The 24,811-nt window shown below is 36.9% G+C and overlaps 1 long non-coding RNA gene across 1 annotated transcript in view; it reads left to right on the forward strand.

The window, feature by feature from the left end:
* LOC138170042 (uncharacterized) overlaps nt 1-24,811 on the forward strand; it is a 238,146-nt gene that overhangs the window by 66,452 nt on the left and 146,883 nt on the right. The gene's annotated exons all lie outside the window — the stretch shown is intronic.

Below are 24,811 nucleotides of genomic sequence, written 5' to 3' on the forward strand. Positions count from 1 at the left end.
AAGAAGAAGAAGAAGAAGAAGAAGAAGAAGAAGAAGAAGAAGAAGAAAAAGAAGAAGAAGAAGTAGAAGAGGAGGAGGAGGAAGAGGAAGAAGAGGAGGAGGAAGAAGAAGAGGAAGAAGAGGAAGAAGAAGAAGGAGAAGAAGAAGAAGAGGAAGAAGAGGAAAAGGAAGAAGAAGAAGAGGAAGAGGAAGAAGAAGAGGAAGAAGAAAAAGGAGGAAGAAGAAGAAGAAAGAAGAAGTAGTAGAAGTATTCCTCAGTTGATAAATGGATTAAAGATATGAACAGGGAGTTCTCAAGGGAAGAAACCCAGGGTATCTATAACCATATTGAAAATGCTTCAAATCACTATTAGAGAAATGCAAAATAAAGCAATTTTAAGATTAAGTTTCACACTCAGATTGGCAAGATTACAGAAAAAGGAAATGATAAATGTCCCAGGGGCTGTAGAAGAATAGGCACTTTGATGAACTGATGGTGGACCTCTGAATGGATGCAAGCATTCTGGAAATCAATTTGGAGTTATACACAAAATTTGGAATATACATAAAAAGTTATTAATGGGACATATTTGTTAATACAAATAAACCACTTTGTGCCTATGCAGAAAAGAAAATCAAAGAAATAAGAAAAGGTCCTATATATACACAAATATTTATGACAGTTGTTTTTGTGGTAATAACAAAAACCAACCAACCAAATAAATCAATTTGGAAATTAAAGGGTTGCTCATCAATTGAGGAATATTTGTGATAGAATACTATTGTGATGTTAGAAAAGAGCAAATAATTGATTTCAAAGAGACATGGTAGGATTTATATGAAGTGATGCAGAATAAAGTGAACAGAATCAGAACACCTTATAACTCATAGATAATTTTTCTTTATATCTCTAATCAATATTATAAAAAATGAACAATTTTGAGGAATTTAATACCCTGATGAATGGTGAAATATGCAAAACCAAGAAAACAACTTACTTAACACTATAAATTTGAAAGCTGTAAGAACTATGTTAAATATAATGATTATCCATGATTCCAGAGACTTGATGATTAAACATATTAACCACTTCCTTACAGAGAGTTGACAGAGTTAGAATACAGAATGATACATGCACACACTAAGCACATACAAATATTTGCAGCTAAAGAGAGCATTACTTTTGCTTGCCTATGCATATTCATTACAAGAATCTGTTTTCCCCCTTTCTTTTTTTAATGGGATGGAAGATGGAAAGGAGAGAAAATAAATTTCCATTAATTGAAAAAATATTAAAATTAGAGCATTAGGGGAGTGTTACAGATTCAGAATGTTGAATGGACATTCAGATGAGGTCATTATATCGATACTTTCTTTTAATTCTTTTACTTTGTTAAAAGAAACCTTTGTAACATCTAAATGTCTTTAGTATAAAACCAAAATATCAATGAATATTTTTCTTTAAAAAACTCTATTATTTATTATATAGGCTTTCTTGCAATGGACATTTATTGTATATTCTATTCTCCTGTGCATGTGGAAATGATTTTTTTTTCTTATTTTGTATTTAAGTTTTAATATTTAAGTTAATAACGTTTCTTTTTATTTTCTTATGGTGTATTTAAGTTTAAAATAAAAAAAAAATACCGCTAAAATTTTACAACCTGTCATTTTTCTACCTTTCCAGTCTTTTTCCACTTCACTCCTTCCACTTCTGCCACAGCTCAGCAACACTGGCTTTCTTACTGTTCCTGGCACACAACACTCATTTTCCTAATTTTATGCCTTTTTATTGACTGTCCCATAGGCTTTGAATTCTCTCTGTTCTTACGTCTCTCTTCTAGAACCTGTGGATTCCCATCAAACTCAGCTGAAATCCTACCCTCTGCAAGAGGCTATTCCAGAAGAAAGAGTGCCTTTCTTCTGAGGTTACACATAGCTGTTTTCATATTGTCTGTTCCTTTAGAATGTACTCCCTTTAAGGGCAGGCTCTATGTTTTTGCTTTTCTTTGTATATCCAGTACTTAGCACAGGTCTTTAGCATTGAGATGAATTTTAAAATTTCCTAATATGTTTTAACTTACCATTCATTTATGAATGTATGTGGGTTTTGGTACAATTCTGTGGTCATTGGTGCAGAGAAAGTCCTTCAATCAATGTAGATCTTCAATTGTCTTGTAACATTTAGATTTACTAAGTTGTGTGAGGTTTTGAGAATGAAAGGAACTTGCCTAACTGATTCTCAGGCTGTTCTCTATCCAGTCTATTAGACTGTCTCTTCCTGCTCCCTTTTAAAAATAGCTGTCAACAACCATGTTTTGACTGCTGGATCGAAACTTTATCTTCCGTTCAGTCTAGCTTCTCTCTTCTACTTACTGTCTTGGAACAGAGTCAAATTACCTATAATGTACTCATTATCAGTTCTATAAAGCCTGGATTTCCAAGGTATTTATTACAGAGAAAAATAGACTGTGAATTTCAGTACCAGTAGAAGCAACAACTTCTTCCTTGACTCCATTATCCATTCTTTCATTCAGACAATAACCATTTATTTAGCACCTACTATGTGCCATACTAAATTGTTAATTAATTATGGAATTATGAAGTGGGGGAAGCACATGCAATTCTTTGGATGCTTGCCAGGATGGACCATGGTAGCAGTGAGGAGTAATGTTTCAATCATACTTTAGTAAGGCACAGAGGCTGTAGGGGAAAGTGGCACAGAAAGTATGGAGACAAATGGCACAAGGAAGTAGGAGGTACAGAAGCAGAGAGTGTGAAATGGCAATTGGATGGTGGAAAAAGGCAGGAAGTGTGTGTGTGGCAAAAGTCACAAAGTGTCACTCATGTAACCATGGATTGAAATTGGGAGAACTCAAGCAGCATGGATACAGATGGAGATGGAGAAGTGCTCAGTAGGGAAGAGTTTGAGGTCTCATTTTTGTAGGGTTCTGATGGGGGACAGAATAACTCTTATCTGTGTCACTTTGGGGTTACTTCATTGGTATATTTGAATTATCTCAAAGTTATCGGCAATATTTGGTATATTTATGATTTTACTGTGGCTGTCTGGAACTTATCATAGGACTAAAATAGGTTAGAGGGAAAAGAGGAGGCAATGGCATCCTGAAAACCTAAAGAGAGTATGATGGAGGAGAAGGTAATCAGTACTGTAAAAAGCTGAAGAAAAGTCGCAGAATGAGGATAGAGAAAAGGCCACTGGATTTGGCAACTAAGAGATTATTAGTAAATATGGAGAGGGCAGTTTTAGTGGAATGATAAGGTCAGAAGTTGACCTGTAAGGTGATAAGAAGAGAGTGGGAAAAGAGAGAGTGGAAGCACCCATGGCAGATGACCTTTCTGAGGAGTTTAGCTACAAAGGGCAGAAGAGATACAGGATGATAGTTTGCCAGGAGGTATGATAGGAGTGCTTAATAGCATTGAAGTCCCATATATAACATAAATTTATAGTGGTCCCAGGTAGAAAGATTTCATGATTTTCTCCATTGTCATTCAGCAACCTGTGGGTAGGAACAAAGGCAATGAATGATGGGAGTGATCCAAGGCTGAGACTTTGGATGGATGTAATTTGCAATATGATAAGGGAAGTAGGCATTGAAGAGAGGTGGGCAATAGATAGTTTAATTGGTTCACCAAGGAATCAAGATGAGAAGACAAGGGAATGGCTAGTACTGGGGAGATGGCCTAGGAGAGAACTGAGGGGTCAAAGGATTGGAGGTCATTGTGCAGACAGAGCTGAACTTTTTAAGGGAAGGGAGAGGAGAGGTGAAAAGTCAATGGTACATTTGTGCATGGTGGCAAGATCCAAGAGTATGCTATCTTGGTGTGTTACTGAGGTGGGGTCAAGGAGTATCTCATGGGTGATTAAGTTGAGGATCTGAGTGGTTAGAGAATTTGAGGGAAAATCAGTATGTATTGAAGTCAGGAGGGTAGGAGTTAGGGAGGAGATTAAAATTGTGAGCCAGGTATTAAATTTATTGAAGTAAGGAAGGGGTGTGACAGGGGGTCTGTAGATAAGAACTACTAGATTTGACCATATAATCTTTTAATTATATGTCTTTGATGATATTTTTACTTTGCTGATATTCCTTAGTTGTATGTTACACTCTGCTCACACCTACTATGTATCTGTCCATTCATTGCCCTCTGAATGACATTCATTTTTAAATTTTTTAGAGATTGTTATGCTATAACTGTCAGCAATACAAGATTACATATGAAATTAAAATAGTATGTTGCATTGAAATGAAAGGATTGTCAAAAAAACCATTGAAATTTCCAGATAATAAAGTCTATCTCCCCTTCATAGCAGAGAGGTGGGGACCTACTAAGACAGAACATTGTACACAATATCTGTTGTTTTCACTTTATCATATTTTTAAGACTAAATTCATAGCATAGCATAGCATAGCACCATTTGTCTCCTATTTGTTTTATAATTAAATGTCAAATTATTTGGAGGAGATAGCATAGTACTGAGTTTAAGTCACTTGGAATGCCTTTTCCATTTCCTTTAAAATTGACAGACTACATGCCATGTATATTCTATACATATTGCCCCATAGCAAAAAAAAAAAATCAAAACCCCCGACTAGACGACTGCCTCCCACCCCATCCCCTGCCCCAACCCAGTTGAATTGTAGAATTAAAAAGAAACAATGAAACTCTGAATTTCTCAACATGCTCTGGACAATAAATTTAAGAGATCAACCAGATTTTCCTTTTGTACTCACACCTTCTCTGATCATACTTTATTCTCTGGATTGAACTACTTAAATGTACTAATCATTTTGCTTCTAAATTGTGTTTTTAAACAATCTTAACCTTCAGAAATTACAAAGAAAATTCCTAAGCTAGTTAACATTATTACAGAAGAAGACTTTGGTAGAAATTTAAAAACAAACCAAACCAAACAAATAGGTTACTTATGAGTATCAAGAGAAATGGTTCCAGAGACTTGAAAATGAGTGTTGGAGATGATTTGCCCATCAGATATCATACCTACCTTTAACAGTCATGTTAGGAAGAGCTGGCATTTACTCAAGCCTAATTTTTGCTTTGAGATATTTTCTCGTTCACCACCAGTAGTTTGATTTTATTTGTACACGGACATAGAGTTCAGTGTGAAAGTTCTATAGCTTTAGAAAATACCATTTAAAAAATCAGCAAGGTGTTTCATAACATCACTCAATAGGAGAGTACAAATATCAGGCCTAAGAAACAGCAATGCCAAGAGGCAGGGAGACTCAGATGTTGGGCTCTGAGTAATACAAATAAAACATGTAATTCAGCAACTAATCCACAGTGAACTTATAATAACATGACTCACAACAAGAAAATCGTTCAATAAAATATTACGCTGAATGGGAAATGATTCAGTGAAAATATTATTCAGAGCAAGCAATTACTGAGTGAAGGTATTACCCACAACAGACAATTACTCAGTGAAAATATTACATAGGGCAGGCAAATATTCCATCAAATGTTTGACAAGGACAGCAATTATTCAATAAACAATTGTATAATTGTACCCAATGGGACATACTTGCCATACAGTTTACAAATCATTTGTAGACTCTAAGGATGTTACTCTGACTGTTGAAAATGTAGATAATTTATGAACCTCATTTGTCATTTGAGAGAGAATAATTTTGTTACTTTCAGGTAAATAGCATTAAAAAAAGGCTTACAAACAATTCTCAAAGCCCATTTTTCAAAGTATATGCCTTTATTTTATTACTCACTTCTCTATTCTCTCCCTTGCATTGTACTACCTTTCCCCCATCCTTTCCCTGGAACCACACAGATATGTTGCCTCCTGGATTAGCTGGAAATAGAGATGATATCAAGAGCTTGCTTCTTATGCTCAAGTGTAGACACATTCCATTCTTCTTTTAAACTTCTGAATTTTAGTCAAGGTATTCACCATCCTTTTAGTCTTTGAGGTTCACTGACTCATTCTCCTTGATTTTTTATTTCACATATTCAAACGAGTTGTTGTATCTCATTTTCATTTCCAAATATCTGCCTATTCACATAGCTACTGATTGCTTAATTCGATTATTGAAGTAGCCTCTTCATTGATCTCCTTACTTCATTTCTTCTTTTCTAATGCATCCCCTACATTGATGTCAAAGTGATGGAAGTGCGGTCTGGCCACGTCATTCCTTTAATCAGTAAACAGAAAATGATCTCTATTGGATCAAATATGAGTTTCTCTGTTAAGCTTTGAAAGTCCTCTATGATTTTGCCCCAGCCAACTTTTTCAACCTTATTTATACATAACTCCCCTTATTGCATCTGATAGTTCAGCCCACTTGGTCTTCTTTTTCAGCACTGTCACTGTACCTTTGCAGTTGCCATCCCTCATTCCCAGAATGAACTTTGTATCACCTACCTCTTAAGAATTTCCTTTTTTTTTTTTTGACTTCAAAACTCTTCTTCTGAAATAACTTGTACATGAAGTTATTTCCTTATACACTAGCAGCTGTCTCACAAACAAAAATTACCTTTCATTCATTTTGTATCTATTTTTTATGCTTATCTCTTGCCTTATTATCTCCTGTGATAGAAAGTAAACTGAGAGACAGTTTCATTTTTGGCTATTTCACCATACTTCAGCATGAAGAAATGCATATTAATTAATTCATTGTTTGGTACCAGAGTTTAGTAGTAACTTAGCTTAGTGTTTTACAGATTGACTGATCATTTTATTTACATCATTGTAATTGTCACATATATATATATATATAGTATTTCTTCACTTCACTTTGTATCAGTGCAATAAAATGATTTCAAAAGCCCTCCAATAATTAATAGCCCAGAAAAACAAATGCTTATATTGACAATGCCCAAGTATGCTTGTCTGATTCTATATTTTAAGTCCATCACTCACTGGAGGAGGTAGGTAACAGGATTCATTTTTACTTCTGACTTGTGGTTTATCATTACATTAACCATAGTTATAAAGTATTTCAAAGTCATTTTTCTCTACAATGTTGCAGTTGTTATGTAAATTGTTATTCTAGTTCTGCTCAGTCATGTAAAATATAGCTTTTAACTTGCCAGTTATAAGGAGTGGGACTCTGGAAAATCCCAGTGGTACACCTGTCCTTTCTCCCCTGACCTGGATAGCTCGAAGCTTCTGAGGTGTTTCTTTTTCAGATCTTAGTATTTTCCAATTTGCCTTAGTGCCAAATAGTATAATAAACTCTGACTTATCTTTAGCATCAAGTTAGGAGTAACACTATTCACTTTTTCACATTCCCCAAAATAACCAGAATGAATTCAATTGACTTACAGTTGCATTCTGATACTCAGAATTTTCCTCTAATAGGTGAAGTAGGAAATGGTTAAATGCTTGTCCATTTGCCTCTTTTATCTGAGGGAAAAAGTTCCCTTATCTTATCTCTTTTTTTCAGCACCCACCTTAGCCAGAGTTGAATGAAGAGAGAGAGATTTTCAAACTTTCAGAAATCTTCAAACTTCTGTTCATACCTTTCAAGCAAATAATTTATACCTTTCTTAAACTTCCCACCCAGTTCCTCTCTTTGCTACACTCTTAAACTTTCCTGTCTTTCATCTTTCTGCCGACTTTGATTAAAGCTCCTTTAAAACCACACATACCTTATTTGTTTCTAATTCTGACCTGACACTTCTACATTCTTCGACTTGCCATTACCTTCATATAATCTAAATAAGCAATATTTTCCTCTCTCTTTCTCTCTCCCCTCCGCCAGCCACCTGCATTCAGCAGCAGGGGAAGAAGGGGGAGGAAAAAGAGATGACAGCATTCCAAGGAGAGTCCAGCAGTCTAGCTGCATTTAAAATCTTATAGAATGACAAATTACTTGCACTCATCCTCACAAAGACACACAAACAAATCAGGTAGATACAGAAAATGAGAGGAAGAGTGAACTCATAGAAATTGTTAAAGATCTGCCAAAATTAGACATTTATTTTGTCCTCCAGTATGTTAATGGAGGCCCAATAAGACTTACTTTGAAATTCTCTTTTTATCTGTTTCTATTAGGGACAGCTGTATCACACTGAATTGTTCAAGCCACCTTTGGCACTTTCATTTCTAATGTAAAACATATCTTTAAAATATTCCATAGAAAAAAGACAGAAATGGGGAAATGACGGAGTCCCTCCTCCATTAGTCTCTCACTCATCTCTCTTCCTACTGTGTCCCATTTTACCAAATCTTCTGTCCCCTTTTGTGGAAACTAGGGACAACATGTTTCTGCACATTCCAAGAATTCTAGTCACTGCCTGCTAGTGATAAATAATTCTCTTTCTCTTACTAATTTCTTTAAGAGTCTAAAATAATATTCTTGGTCTCTACTTTCACTTTGTATCTGTCCCATTTTCTCCTGAAAGCTTTTTTTCTGAGACCAGGCTTATCAGCTTATTTGTTACTATGTTCCCTACTGATTCCACTGAGCCTGGAGATCATCCCTGCCCTAACACTGCTGGGACGCTGACCCTTCCCTTTTTCTTTGAATGCCAGCCAGCTTAACTGTATTGGAACATTGTTTATAATCCTATCACCCCCTTTACCTTTTTCCACAACATGGTGGTCGAAAAGGTAACTCTATGCTAATAGCTGAGGGTTTTCTGTTACTCTGGAGTCCTAAGTGGGCCACTTTCCTCATACCTTCTTTCAGGTCCCTGTTCTGGGCACCACTTGTGGCCCGCACTTTGCAGCACCAACTGAAACAGGAGAGTGCAAACAAACAAATGAAGAACTGTGGACCAGGCAGAGATTGCATTCATATGTTTATTGCATGCTAAGCAAATTTCAAATAAGCATCTGAGGGTTAGGGTAGCTAAAGCACTTATATCATACTTTCTCATGGGAAACTTCACATAGTTTGCTACATGAGGCACCTAACTTGCAACTTTGCAAGAGGCTATTCCTGTGGGATGCTTCCCTGCTTTCTTATCTTATGCATCACTACTTTATGTATATCACTCAAGTGGCCAGGGTTTCAGGGATGGCCAGAATGTTCCAAGCCTTACTTGCACAGAGGGAGGATGAACAGAGGTTGGTGAGTCAACATTCTGAGATATAGTGGGCCCAGGCAGGTGGGAACAAGGCTCAAGGGGATACTTGGACTGGATTCGCGCCCATGGCATACCCCTCAGAGCTAACCTTCGACATTGCCCCCTACAAATTGGAAACTCAGAGTTGCTTTAATATGCATTTATCTAGTTATTAGTGATTTGAGGCATTTCTCATATTATTGATAACTTGGATTTCTTTTTTGAGAACCTTCTATTCCTATCCTTTGATCATTTATCTGCTGGAGAAATTTCATGCATTTGAATTAATTCCTTATATAACTTGGAAATGAAACCTTAATCAGAAAAAAAATTACTTCAAGAACATTTTCCCCAGTTACCTATTCATTTTCCAATTTTAACTACATTAAATTTATTTTTGAGAAGAACTTTAAAATTTTTAGTAATCAAAACTGTCCATTTTATTTTCTATGATCTTCTCTATTACTTGTTTAGTCACCTACACTTTTCCTATTTTGAAAGGCCATTTCTTCTTTTACTTCTTTAATTTGCTTATGATATCATCTTTGATGGTTAAGTCAGTTAATAATCATTTATGAGATGCCTTTATTAAGCTTTTTTAAGCACCTACAATGTGTCAGGTACTATATTAACTAAGTACCTGTAGCCATTTGAAATTTATTATGGTACATGGTATAAGATGTGAGTCTATAACTAGTTTCTGCCAAAAGGCTTTTCAGTTTTCCCAGCACATATTCTCAGAGAATGAAGCCATACCCCGGAAAGAGGGGTCTTTGGATTTATTGAAAACTATTTTACTCTGTTTGTTTGCCTTTATATTTTATGTACCCAATCTGTTCCACTGATTGATCTCTACATTTATTAGTTGATAACAAAGTATTTTAATGATTGTTTCTCTGTAGTATAGTTTGAGATTTGGTACTATGTATTGAGGCCTGTCCACATCTAACAAGAGGGTGTATTTGTATGGATTAATGGGAGGCAAAATAGACATCTCTAGTCTCTTTTTTCCCTAGTCTCCAAAGGGAGATTTTAATTCCAGCTATGAGGGGAAGCAGGAAGTTGAGGCCAGAGGCAACTCTGTTCTACTCAGAGAAAGGGGGTGAGGGGCTAGAATTATATCTGTTTCCTTAAATATTATTAGGCTAGGGGAAGAGGTTTTCTGCTTCAAGTTAACTTTTGGTCACTTCATTATTGGGGGGAAGTAAGACCCAAGCTTTATATGCAAGGCTTGATCCCTTTCCCACCAAATAGCAGTTTTATAATGAACACGCACAGCCCCTATCCAAGAAAACTACATAGGGGATCATCAGACAATGGTGATCTCCTTTTGGGAGTGAATTAGTTCAACCAAGAGAGTCCTGGAGCTCCCCAAATGGGAATTCCCCTCAATTTCTATTTGTAGCAAGCTGAGGATAGGGACATGATAGAGACTTCCAGCTCTTCTCATGAATTCCCAGAGTCTTTTCCTTTTGCAATCTGAAGAGAGGTGGACATTGTTTATTTTCCCTCTTGAAGCTGGGAGCCAGAAGAGCCCAAAGCAACTGTAGTGCCCAAAGTGACTCAATACTTAAAAGCAACTAAAAATCTGAAGACCATCTCCAGAAGAACTGAAGAGATGAGCTATCCCCTCTCACAGGGAAGGGCATTCATCTCTACTAAAGAGGAGAGTTCCATCACAATGGGCTTTGGAACTGGAGTTATTTAGTTCAACTTCCATGTAGTGATCTTTTCATTTACGTCCTTTTGGTGCTCTCTATATTGTGCTCCTGATCATGCTTATTTCACTTCGTATAAATTCGTGTAGATTTTCCCATGTTTCTCTAAATTCCCCATATACATTATTTCTTACTATAAAATAGTATTCCATTACCTTTGTATTCCCCCATTCTATTTTTGGGGTAGTTTTGGTTGTTGAGAAGAATATCTAGTCTAGTATATCCAAGTTTCCCACTTGGGCCAATTTAATTTACCTCTCTTTAGATGATCCTAAATCCTTTAGGCCCCTGATCCTGGGGGCTTTGCCATATCAATATTGAATTTACAGCTTGTAACCATGACTCTTAGCTGTGTGCTCAAGAGTCAAGCAGCAAATCAAATCCATCTTTGACCTGATAGACTTCCAGATCTTGAAGACAGCTCTGTTATATCCTTTAAATTTCTTTTCCCCTCAAAACTAAGTATCTCTAGTTTCATTAGCTAATATTCATATGTGACAGACTTGAGGCATTTTACCATCTTGATTGTTTTCTTTCATATACTCTCCAGCTTATTAAGCTGATCTACTGAGTTGCAAATGACTTCTTCCTTTAGCCCTCTTCTTTCCATGTCTACTCCTTCTGTTCAAGTCTTTCTTTTCCTTTTTTTTTCCCTTAACCTCAAGTTCTTTTTCTCTTCTTTATCCTTTTCTTCCTTCAGGTCCTTTGGTTGGAATCTTTCTTCTACTATTCCCCAAATCCTCTTCCCTCAGCTTGCATCTTTCTCCTTCTTCAGTTTCTCAGGTTCTTTCAAATTTCCTTTTCCCAGCTTCAGTACCCAGCCTTCCTCACAGGTCTGAAAGTTCTAGAGTTTCCATCACATTTTCCTCTTCCTTTGTTAGCTGAAATAGTTTTATCCTGCTGCTTTTCCTGAAATCTTGTCTTTCAAAAACCATAAAAAGGATAGTTTAAAATGTTGATACAGATATATATTTTTAAAAATAATGACATAAATGTAAACTAACATTTTGAATTATATAAATATGAGGACAAATATAAATCAATACTCACATAAAAAAGCTTTTAGTATTTTTAGTTCTAGGCATATTGTTACAGTTTATCTGTTTTTTGTACCGTATCATGGGTTCAGAGTAGTCATTTGCGGTAGTAATAGGGGTTCAAGAAAAAGAATTCTTATTATTATATATGAAAAAGAGGGTTACTTCAGATATAGAAAATAGCTTGAGAGAATGCCTAGAAAAGACTTTAAAAATATTTGAAGTAAAGAGGGTAGACAGATAAGTAAGGGGAAGTGGAAAGAAAAAAAAAGTTACTTTGCCAATGTGTTTTTATGATTCTTTTTGCAGTTATCTGAAAATTTTATGGGAATATGCTTTTTTGAGGGACATAAAGGAAAGTAGTGTGGTATTAGTGAAAAAAATCATTGAATTTAGAGACAGAGGACCTCATTTGGCATCCCAGCATCACTATTTTCTTTGTGATCTTGAGCAAAGCCCACTTGATATCCTGGGGCCTCAGTTTTCTCGTCTTTAAATGGGAGAAGTAAGAGTGGGCAGTATTGATGGGAATAATGTGTTTCCCAGATACAAATCTTTTATCCTCTGTTTTTTTTTAAAGTTCATCAGAGTCCAGAATTATAGGGAAACCTTTTTTGTGTCTGAACAATATCAAATAAACACTGGAAGAAGGAAACCTTTTTTCTTGACACGTTGGTTATAAACTATTTGAGGCAATTTTCCTTGTAAATGCTGCATTTTTTTTATCTCTGAAAATTATTTCTTTTAGGGTTTTAATTAGCAGTGGGTAAACCCCATATATATTGACTTTTCCAGTTTTTTTTGTTTGTTTTTGTTTTTAGAGTAGGTGTACCTATCTTACTTGTCCTGGAAGTGCATAGCTTATTTGGGGCTGGATCCACCTTTGATTGGCTGTGAACTTTGATTTTCTCTGTTTCTCACCTGGATCTGTTTGCTCCTCTTTAAGTAATCTGATGGCCCCTGATCCTTGGGGCTTGCCATGTCAATATTGAACTTAGTATAGACACCAGAAATCCTTGAACTTCAGTCTCATAGGTAGAAGATATTACAGGAATGTGCATCATACCCCATATACATCTATGCCTTCTTTCTAAATCAAACTTGTGATTTCATCAGTGTAGGGAGCTCACTTTACCATTGCAGGTCAGTACTTATGAAACTTATAGCCTTTTATGGTTGTCTGGTGGTAGTGAGAAGTTTCTTGACTTGTTTAGAGTTACATAGATGAAGTCCTGTATTAGACACAGGACTTCACCTCAATCTTCCTAACTTTCAGGTCAGCTCTATCAGTTATGTCATACTGCCACTTTCATTTGTATAGATCACTAGAAAAGGGCAATTTGGCTGTCCACTTTCCAGATTTCTTAGCTTTTCATAATGATGAATTTCAGAAACTTATATAGTAAGGTGAAGTGATATGATATGACATATTTAGTTTTAAATGTAAGTTGAAATGGCCAAAAGGCTATAAAACTGGAGTACTCTTTGATCCAGCAATACCACTGCTTGATAAATGTCCCAATGACATAAAAAAGGAAAAGAACCTATTTGTACAAAAATATTTATAGCAGCTCTTTTTGTGGTGCCTAGGAATTGGAAATCAAGAGGATTCTTATCAATTGGGGAAGGGCTAAATAGAATGTGGTATATGATTGTAATAGTATATTATTGTGCTATAAGAAATGATAAGCAGGATGATTTCAGAAAAACCTGGAAAGACTTACATGAACCAGTGCAAAGTGAAGTTAGCAGAACCAGGAGAATGTTGTACACAGTACACAGTAATATGTACACAGTAATAGCCGTATTGCACAATGAAGAATTGTGAATGACTTAGCTATTCTGAGCAATACAATGATCCAAGAGAATCCCAAAGGACTCATGATAAAGCATACTACTCTCGCCTAGAGAAAAAACTGATACTGTCTGAATACAGACTGAAGCATGCTGTTTTCACTTTATTTCTTTCATTCTTTTTTTTTCTTATTTGAGTCTTCTTGTACAAAAAGACTATTATGGAAATGTGTTACCTGATTTGCACATATATAAACTATATGAGATTGCTTACTGTTGTAGGAATGAAATGGGGAGACAGGGAGGGATAGAATTGAGAACTCAAAACTTTTAAAAAATGTTAAAAATGTTTTAATATGTAATTGGGGAAAATGTTGTATATTAAAAAAAAATTTAAGTTGAAAGTACCTCTTTAAACTTAAAAATCTAATAACATTGTTCCAAAAATAAGAAATTCTTTAATGAAATTGCACATATTGTATATCAGATTGATTCTGTACAGCCATACTCCTTTGTTCTGTGATGACTTGGGCATGTGAAGTCTGTCTTCTAAGTAGCTCATTACTTTCATTTCTATCTCTTACTCTTAATCCCTGGAATGTTTGTGAATGCCAAACCCTTGTCCAGGAAAACTCCACTCAAATGATCTGTAAATATCTTTTATAAGTCCAATTGTCGCTAGGATGGTTTAGTAGTCAGACAGTGCCAAATGATTCTGTTCTGAGAGCTCTGAGTGATTATAACAGGTACTGTGGATTTGATTATGGTTAAAATGTAGGCTTGGAGAAATCCAATGAGGGGTTTGAACAGTAAGAAAGAGAACTTTCACATTTGAATAGAAGTCTCTGCACATCTATTTTCTGACTTTTACATCACTCACTCATCCTGTTAGTGCAGGAGAGATTTTTGGGACAACTTCTGGATTATATCAGGAAGTTAAAAGAAAAGTAAAACCTCATGTCTAAAGATACAGAAAAAGAGGAAATCTTTTGCATCCTCACTCCACTTGACTACTTTTTTTACTATATAAATCTTCACTTTGATAACCCTAGTAAGGATTCTTAGGTAGTTCCCTCCTTAAATACCCATAGTTTGTTTCTTTTTTATACCATTGTTACAGTCTACTGTCTCTGCTCTTTGTTAAAGTTATTTATGTACATGTCTTATTTCCCCTGCTGAATTGTAAGTTCCTTGAGGACAGGGATCATGTTTTATTCATTTCTATATCCTTTATGCCATCTTACAAATGTACACTATATATGAAATGAAAGAATACACAGAAAGCTGTTCACAGACAGATGTCCTAAGGGTGATGAATGATATTTTCCCCTGACATAGTCAAGTATATGAGACATGCCCTTTTGGGCAAATGAATCAACTTCTTTAAGAATCAGTTTCTACATTTGTAAAATGGGACAAAACAGGATAAAAAACAGTTATGGCCACCTTAGAATTTTTGTTAGGAAAACAACTGTGTCACCCTTAAAACAGTACAGAAATGTGAGTACTGTTGTTAGCACCCCTCCCATTCTCCAGAAGAGGAATTGGGGTTAATATCAAGACATTTGCAGCTTTCAGAGAAGTGATAAATCTTGCCTGTAAAATATTTTTAAGGAAAATATAATGACTTTCATCTAGCTACAGGAGAAAGCCATGTTGAAACTTTTGGAATGAAATGAAAGTCTTTAAAATTTTGCATTTCCTTTGTACACTACTTCAAGGTCACTTTAAAAACATGATTGAATTGGCCCAGCCCAACTGCTAACATATTATTTTCCTTTGCAAAAGACTCAACAAAGAGGACAATGCTGAAGGTCACCCAGAAACTCACCAAAAAGGGAGTGTAGTAGGTCAACTGCCTCTTATCATGAAGTTGACTGTAGGCTAGATTTCAGTGTCCTGTTTGTTTATATCACATCAGTGATGCAAAAGAATGGGATGTTACCTTGAACTGGTATTATTGAGTTTCAGAATAGGATTTGAATTTGATTTGAAAACCACTCAGTTCATTGGCAACTGATACCTTGCTTCTTTTGGCGGCTGAACAGCGTATAGTTATGACCATGAAGATGAATATTACCCAGATCCCTTCTCCCCCCCCCCCCCCCCGAGTCTTCTGTGGTAGAGTACTTATTAGCTGAGTCTTTTACATTCAGTTACCTTGAAACATGGACAAAAAGCATATTATTCAATCTACTCATAATAATTGTAAGTCTTATTTGAAATGATAGGCAAACTCTGAGGTTTTTATATTCTAACACAAAGTTAGGCTTATATTTGAATGTTCATTCCTTCTTGTTTTTTAAAGTTCTATACAAACTTCAACAGTTTTGTTAAAAATTACAAAGGCTCATACAGTAAATTAGCAACAGAAGCCAGAGGGTTAAAAAGGGAAGTTTTAACAGACAAGAGAAAAAGAGAAAAATATATTTGTTAAATTAAAATTTAATGAAAATTCTGGGAATTTTCATCAGGAATTAAACTTCTTTTTGACATTTGGACCAATCTCATAGAAACTTTCTTACCCAAATCCTCATCCACAATCCTTTCATTTCCTTCCAGAAAACAGAGGTTTTGTGTTTTTTTGAATATGCCAATTATTGTTTTCTTTTCTTCCTCACTTTTATTTTGATCAACAGTGTTAGAACTCTGTAGGAGGGTTTTCTCTTTGTACCTTAGAGGAAAAATAAAAGGAAAGTAAAAAGGGGAATGTAAGTATCACACAAAACTACTAATTATTCAGTTTAAACAGAGGAAAATAAATCATTGTTTTCTGAGCAAGTTGGATTAAAGCTCTTGAAACTATAGATTGTCTCTCCTGGGGAGTCAGGGTAAATTGACTACAGAACTGAAAGGACTATGGGAAAAGATAGGTAAACCTGAAATTTTTCTCTCTAGGGCTTCTTGAAATTATCAAGCTTACTGCTAGCATTGGAATAATGAGGTTGTTGGCAGGAAGCTGCTGGTGTGTTTTCTTTTTGTCTTGACCTGTGATTTCCCCTATATTATCCTGCATTGGTATAGGAATGGGGAAGAAATGAGGAAAATTATTTCACTGATGCAAATCATCAGTTTGTCTGCAATTTAAAGTCCTCTAAGTTGCTTGGGAGTCAGCTTGCTCAGGATCACAGAATCAGGCCTTCCTGACTTCAAGACCAGCTCTCTCTGTTTTTTTTTTCTACTGTACCTTTGTCTTCTTATTGATTCGTAATGCCTGAAACAATAGTTAATTAGGAGATAAAGACTTCAGTTAATAAAATGGCAGCTGAACTGTAGTATCAAAAGCCTATTGGCTTGGCCAACAGGCTAAAAGGAAATTGCCAGGAAACTAGCAGTAGGGTTAGCTAGGAAGAGTGTTAAATAATAGAGTATCTCAAAATCAACAGGTACAGGAGGTGAGGGAGCTGTCCTAATTGACAACAATGATTGCCTCATTTTTACCTTTCTGTCATAGTGGATAAACAAATAAGTGATTTCTTCGTGCATATTTGATTTGATGCTAGAAGAGAAGTTAAGGGACTAGAATTTCTCCCACAAACTATCCTTTCTTTTATCTTATTAGGTGCTAGAAAGTGATCCATAGGAGAACCTAAGAAAATATCCCAGGAAAATAAATTTAAAGGAAAAAAATAGGAATCAAAGGGAAGCCAAATAAAAAATATAAGCTTGGCTCAAGTGTCTGAAACATGGAGGAATGTTCTAGGAGTAAAAGTAAAAGAAACCACATGAAGCTGTACAGTAGGTATAATGTTTTTCCCCAGAAGGAATGGGACTGGGGCTTCTGAAGAAGTCTCTTTTTTATTTTATTTTTTTTTTTAAGCAATTGGGGTTAAGTAACTTGCTCAAGGTTATTTCTGGGTGTGGTGCTGAGTGTCTGAGTCCGGGATTCAATCTCCAGGTCATCCCAACACTGGAGCCAGTGCTCTTACTTGCTGAGCCACCTGGCTGCCTGTAAGGGTTATGGGATTTAAAGATCTTCCATGCCCCATTGGACGTGCTGACATAGCAGGAAGGGGCGGAGCAAGCGAAAGTGAAAGTCAGCGAAAGCAAAAAGCCAGAGAAAGAGAAAGCCAGAGAAAGCGAAAGCCAAGCAAGCGTTCCTGTGGTGGCTGGCGGTGGTGGCGACTGAGGCAGCAGCAGCAGAGGCAGCGGCAGCGCGAAGCCCTTTTTGAGTTAGGACTGCTAAGGACTTTCTGCTAAGGACTCCTGCTGAGGACTGCCAGGGGCCGGAGCTGCTGGGAGCGCGCTTCCAGGACGCTGGGTGGTTGCTGTGCATGGGGAGAGGAGGACCTTTGCCTGAGGTAGCCTGTTCTGTTTTAAAGGCTTGAAAATGTGGGTGCTTTCTACTTTATCTACCTGTGCCAATGTCATAACTACTCTGATGGCTTTCACTTTCTGGTTTTGGGACTCAGTCTTTTGGTATCTTAATAAATTTTCTAGTTTATTTCCCCATATGGCAAGCATGACATCAGCATATTTGTAATCTCCATAGGCATTGTGAATATGGCATTGCTGATACACCGCCCAAGAAGAAGTATCTTTTAAAGCTATGCAAAAGAATAAAGGGATTCAGATATTCCTTTAATATGGCAGAGAGTGGTTATGACCAGACTTGGCTCCCTTTCATTTCCATAAGTCAGCCACAAATGTACCAGATAAAGTCAAATACGAAGTATTATTAGGCCTAGGGGACCTTATTTTGTGTTTGTGAAGTAGATTTTTTGAATCCAGCTGTAAGATCTTACATGTATCCCTATTTAATTTCACCTTATGAGAGTCAGCTTAACGTTTTAGCTTGTGAAGTTCTTTCAGTATCCTAAACCTGACGTCCTCCATCGTAACTCTTCCTTCTAGTTTTGTGTCATCTGAAATCATAGAAAGAGGCACGGACTGGACTTGTGACTTCATCAATATAGGGAACTTCCAGATGAGGAAACTCTCTCACTCAATGCAGGTTGGTATCTTCATGGCAAATGAAGATGCATAATCTTAGAGAAGTGCCCATGGAACTGAGAGGTTAAGAGGCTCACCTAAGGTCACAGAGCCAGAATGTGGCAGTCAAGATTTGAATCCAGGATTTCCAAGTTCTTAGGTCTACTAGTTGTCTATTATGCCATACTGTCTCCCTTTGTCATTCATAAAAATGTTAAAAGCAAAGGGCCAAACACTTGTTCCTGAGGTACTCCATGACAGATCTCTTTCCAAGTTTATATTGAACTGTTAATGCCTACTTTTTGAGTCTGGTATTTGACTAGTTTCAGTTCTACCTTTCTGAATAGTTGTCAGGCTCATAGGCCTTCACTTTGTCCTAAAAATATTAGGAGAGACTATAGAGCGACTCTTAATTGACACCTATAGCCAATAAAAAGAGCTTGATCCAATAAATTCCACATGAAAAAACAAATGGATGATGAATGCATATTATCACTATCATGACATTTTTTTCAGAAAGTATGACAGTAGGCAGAGAGTCAGCCTTGAAGTCAGAGGGACCTGGGTTCAAATCCATCCACTGAAATATAGTGACAGTGGGACCCTGGGCAAGTAATTCAACCCCATCAGTGCCCCTACACTACTTTCTAATACTATTTCTTACAGAGTAGCTGCTTAACTGCATTGATAGAGGAAATTTCTTCATTAGGAGTTTACTACACCAATGAAATTGGAGATCTGGTTTCCTCTTCCTCCCTCCCCAAAACCAAAAATTATTTTGAATGGGTAGCCTATTGATCTTATTCATCTGTACAAAAATATCTTTATACACACTGAAGATAGAAAATGAGCTGGTTCCAGAATTGGATAGGAGAAGGCACTGGATTGGATACAGTACTTTAAATGAACCTTAAATGCTCCTTGGCTTCCTACTATATCTTCTTTTTTTAAGAGTTCATTTATTTATTTTTAGTTTTCAACATTCACTTCCATAAGTTTTAAATTTTCTCCTGCTCCCTCCCTTTTACCCTCCCCAAGATGGTATGCAATAGGATATAGGCTCTACATATACATTCCTATTAAGCATATTTTCACATTAGTCATATTGTATAGAAGAGTTCGAATGGATGGGAGGAACAATGAGAAAGAAAAAAAAGAGAGAGAACAGTTTGCTTCGCTCTGCATTCAGTTGCCATAGTTCTTTCGTTGGATGTGGATGGAATTTTCTATCCCAAGTCTTTTGCCTACTATATCTTCTTAATGCCACCATTTTCCCAGAGATGCTACATTGTTGTGAATCACAGACTAATACCCCCTCAGGAGAATCACAGTTCAGGTGACCAAAGGGTATTTTTAAGATGCTTTGTGGGTGTTAAAAGGAAGACTACAACACATAACCAACATGACTTATGGATGACGATATAAAAGTGGTTATTAAGGACATTTATTGCTAGAAAAGGAGGTAGACTAGTCTGGCAGTGAGAGCAAAGGAGCTGTATTCTGAATGCTGCATTGATACTCACAAACACAAAAAGTCTCAATGGAGAGGGTTTATAAGGGTTTTGGTATGTCCTACATTGAAGATTAATGAAAAGAACTGGATAAGAACTGCCCACGATGAAAAATCAAGGATACATTATAATCAACACTTGTGGAACTGCATAAGTGCACTATAGAAATGTCATCTATTGTTAAGGGAAAAGGTTATTACATAAAACTGCTTTTGGAATGTGTCTGGTGAAAGCTAAATGAACTACATTAAAATAATATCTGTACTCAGATTGAGAAGTTGGATACAAACATAAATATTTGACAGCTAATTTCACTACTGTTATACAAAGTACTTTTAAGAAGAAAGGTTTGAAATAGTTTGATTGGGTGCTTCATCATGCTTGGAATTATTATAACAAATAGTTCTCAAGGTATAGAAAACCTTTGGAGAAATGGGAAGCCATTTCAAAGATGCAGATTCACAAACCAATAAACAAATTATTCAGAAGATCCTAGGCCCTACATCAGAGATCTAGAGGTAAAAGGAACCCCAGAGACCTTCTAGTTAATTATGTCATTTTTTAGATTAGGAAACTGAAAAACAGAGAGGTTCTGACTCCCAAATTCCCATAGATAGTAAGCATGAAAGCTGGGATTAAAACAGAGGTCTTCTGAGTGCAGAGACAGCTGTCTTATTCTTTCTATTATATCTTGATGCCTGCCATCATCTTCTTGACTTAAATATTAATCTGCAATAAAAATAACATCCTGATCTTTTCCATCTATGAGTAAACTTAGATTGTGAAATGAAAATCTTGGCCAAAATTGTTGTTTAGTTTTGGGTAGACAGCCTAAGTGTTCATGTCAGTTCAGAAGACTTCATGGTATGAACAGGCAGCAGATGGAAGAACTTTGATCAATGAAATTAATAGAATATAGAGAACATTGAAAGATGTTTGGAAAATCCTGCTTGAAAACTTGTTTTCTTCTATGACTATAGCATCATGTTACTTATGGTAGATACCTAGGTATATTGTTGATTTCAGTGGTGTGGCTCCCCACTAAGGCCCATCCCAAATCCTTCTAGACAACTTCTCTTGCACACATCTTATCATTATTTTTCTGAAAATTCTCTTTATGTGCTCAAAGTCTCTCTTAATGTGCTCAAAACCTTTGTATGGTTCTTTTATTATCTTTGGGTTGCAATTGCATGGCTAGTACTATCTATCCTTGTAATGGTAATAGGAATTTGAAGATCTTCCCTGACCCCTAGTAGGTCTAATGTAATCACATGGAGCCTGTGGTGGGAGGAGTTTGCAGAAGGGCGGAGCAGCAAAGACTGGGGCAGAAAGGAAGCTGGAAATCAGAGCAGCTAGCACGCTGGGAGAGAGAGGATGCAGACAAGACAGCTATGCCTTTGAGTGTTTGTTTGTGGGAAGGATAAAGGCTGGTGTGGCTTCCTGATGTATTTGTGTATTAATTTCTTTGTTGCTATGATGGGTTTAACTTTCTGGTGTTGGGATTTGGTTTTCTGGTGTCTGTATAAATGTTTTGCTTCCGTATTATATATGGAGAGTCTGTTATATTTTGTGATTTTGAACTGTGCTAACATATTCATAGTTACCGTTGGTGCTGTGAATATTTCATTGGCACTACAATCCACTATCTATCATTTCAGCCCACTTCCTCATCAGGTCATACAGGTCTACTTGTTCGTGACTACTTTGCAGAATCACAAAAATATCAGAGGACATCTAGTCTAACCCATATTAATGCAGGATTCCTCTTTACCTCATTCCTGACAAGTGTTTATCTAGTCTCTAGTTATCTCTAATGATCTCCAATGGGGAAGAACTGTTTTTCTAGTGCTACCCATTCCACTTAGGATATGCTAATTAATAGGAAATTCTCCCCCTCCTCTAGTCTCCTATATTGAACTTAAATATACTCCTCAAAAACTTTCTCCATTACTCCTAATTGTACTAGAATACGAGTTTTTACATGATAATCCTTCTGAAATCTCAAGAAAGCTGTCATGTGCTTCCCATCTCTTCTTTTTTTAAATTAAAAAATTTATATATTTATTTACTTTTGGTTTACAACATTCAGTTCCACAGTTCCTTGAGTTTCAAATTTTCTCCCCCTTCCTCTCCTACCCCTTTCTCCCCATGGAGGCATGCAATCAAATACAGGATCTACAAATACCTTCACGTTAAATATTAGTCAAGTTGTAAAGAAGGATTATAACCAGTGGAGTGAGCAATGAGAAAGAAGAAACAGAACAAAATAAAACAGAAAAAAGAGAGTAAGTAGTTTGCTACAATCTGGATTCAGCTCTGTAGTTCTTTCTCTGGATGAGGATATCCCTTTCCATCATGAGTCTTTTGGAGTTATCTTATAACCTTGCATTGCTGAGAGGAGCCCAGTCTATCTAAGTTAGTCATTACACATATGATTTTTTTTTTTTATCATCACTTTGGTTAGTTTTTATCCACACCCTCTATCTATGTATAAGCCTTTTATATGTCACAATGATAACACAATTCTCAATATTGACAGGTATCAGCTTCCCATATCGATAGGGATATAAACAGGTTGCTCTTATTGAATAAGTTTGTGTGTGTGTGTGTGTGTGTGTGTGTGTGTGTGTGTGTGTGTGTTTTCCCTGTTTACCTTTTTATGTCTCTCTTGAGTCTTGTATTTGGAGACTGAATTTTCCACCGAGCTCTGACTTTTTCATCAGGAAGGTCTGGAAGTCCCTTATTTCACTGAATGACCATCTCCTTGCTTGGACGATTATGCTTAGTTTTGCTGGAGGGTTGATCTTTGGTTGTAGTCTGAATTCTTGTGCCTTAACTAACTATCACATTCTAATCCCTCTGATCTTTTAATGTAGAAGATCCTAGGTCCTGTGTGATCCTGACTGTGTTCTATGATATTTGAATTGTTTCTTTCTTGCTGCCTGCAACATTTTCTCCTTGATCTTATAGTTCTGGAATTTGGCTACAATAGTTCTTGGAGTTTTCAATTTGGGATCTCTTTCAGACGGTGTCTGATGGATTGTTTGTATAACTATTTTACCCTCTGCTCTAGGACCTCAGGGCAGTTTTCCTTGATGATTTCTTAGAAGATGTTGTCCAGGCTCTTTTTTTCATCATAGCTTTCTGGTAGACTGATGATTATTAGATTATCTCTCCTGGATCTGTTGTTTTTCCAATGAGATATTTTACATTTTCTTCTAAATTTTTGTTCTTTAGGTTGTTTGACTGATTCTTGATGCCTCAGAGTTATTAGCTTCAAATTGACTTATTCTAATTTTTAGCAAATTATTTTCCTCAATTAATTTTTGAAGGTCCTTTTCCATATGTTCAGATTCTGTTTTTAGGAAGTTCTTTTCTCCAGTTAGGTTTTGTACCTCTTTTCCAATTTCACAAATTTTACTTTTTTAAGGAATCGTTTTTTCAGTAAAAATTTTTTTTCTGTTTTGGCAAGTGTAAATTTAAAATAATTAGTCAGTTTATCTTGTCTCTCTAATTTGGCTTTTAGAATACTTTTTGAGCTCTTCCAAGAATGCTTTTTGGGCTTGAGACCAGTTCATATTCCCTGTTGAGGTTTCAGAGTTGGGTATGGAGTCAATGCTGACCTCTTGTGACTGGTTCTTCTGGCTCACTTTAAAATGATTTAATCCTTTTCGTTCTTCTGAATTTCTTCTTTCCCATTGTGATTGCCTATTTCTTGGCTCTTAAAGTGGATTTCTCCTCGGTTATAGAGGGCTCTGACCCACGCTTCTTATGCTGGGAGTTAGGGGTCTGGTTATTGGCTTTATATGCTGTGTCCTCTGGGTGTCAAGACTGAGACCAAGGCTAGGGCTTTCTGAGTTGCCTCAAGGTTACTCTGAAGCTCACAGTGTGTGGTGTGGGGGAGGGGTGGTCTGGCTGCTTCAGGATTCTACCACCCTGCCCCTAGGCTGAAACTCAGCTGCTGGTGGCTGGCAACACAGGGTCTGCAGGTTTCCCTGGTTGTGTGAAGGCACAGCTGGGGTTCTGGTGTTAGGCTTTCTGGCTCCATCCCTATGGGGTTCAGGATATCCTGCTGGTTAGTTGAGATGGGGCTTGGAGGGACAGCTCCTGCCCTGCACCTTAGCCTTGGCAAAGCCACACCCCCACCCTTCCTCTAGGACTCCTAAGCCTACCTAGGGTTTGGGCTATGTCAGGATTTCTCCCTGAGGCAACATTCTCTGGGTTTTCAGGGTCTTAGGGAGAGAGTGGAGAAGCTAGTGTTTACTCTGCCATCTTGGCTACTGGGACCTCAAGTAGTTGATTTTCAAACATCCAGGTTATGGGTTGGTAGCCCCAGAATTAGCTGCTGCTGCCACAGGCCCTGCACTTTCTCTTTCCTGCCTCCAACAGATCCCCATCCTGTGGTGAGAGGTCAGGGAATTGCACCTGTGGTGGGTGAATCAGCTTGCCCAGGCTCTTTCTGGCTCTGCTCCAGTCGGGTCTCAGGTTTGTGCTGGTGCAGCCCCTCTCTGTTCTTCCTGTGCCCAGTCCCACATGTGCACCTTCCTGGACTGAAATCTGCTAAAATCTGTTCAGACTCACTTTTTAGAGGTTACTGAAGGAATTTGTGGAGGAGTTCAGGTGAGTTCCTGCTTTCAACTCTACCATCTTGGCTCTACCCTTACAAATGGTCCCATCTCCTCTTCCTTAGGCTAAAATTCTCAATTCCTTCAAGTAGTTACTGTGTGCCATTATCTCCAGTGCTATCACTAAATGGATTGTATTTCTCTTT

The sequence above is a fragment of the Petaurus breviceps genome, unplaced genomic scaffold, assembly GCF_028583685.1.
Source record: "Petaurus breviceps papuanus isolate PSGF00001 unplaced genomic scaffold, PetGlider_PUasm1.0 38, whole genome shotgun sequence".
NCBI classification, from domain to species: Eukaryota; Metazoa; Chordata; class Mammalia; order Diprotodontia; family Petauridae; genus Petaurus; species Petaurus breviceps.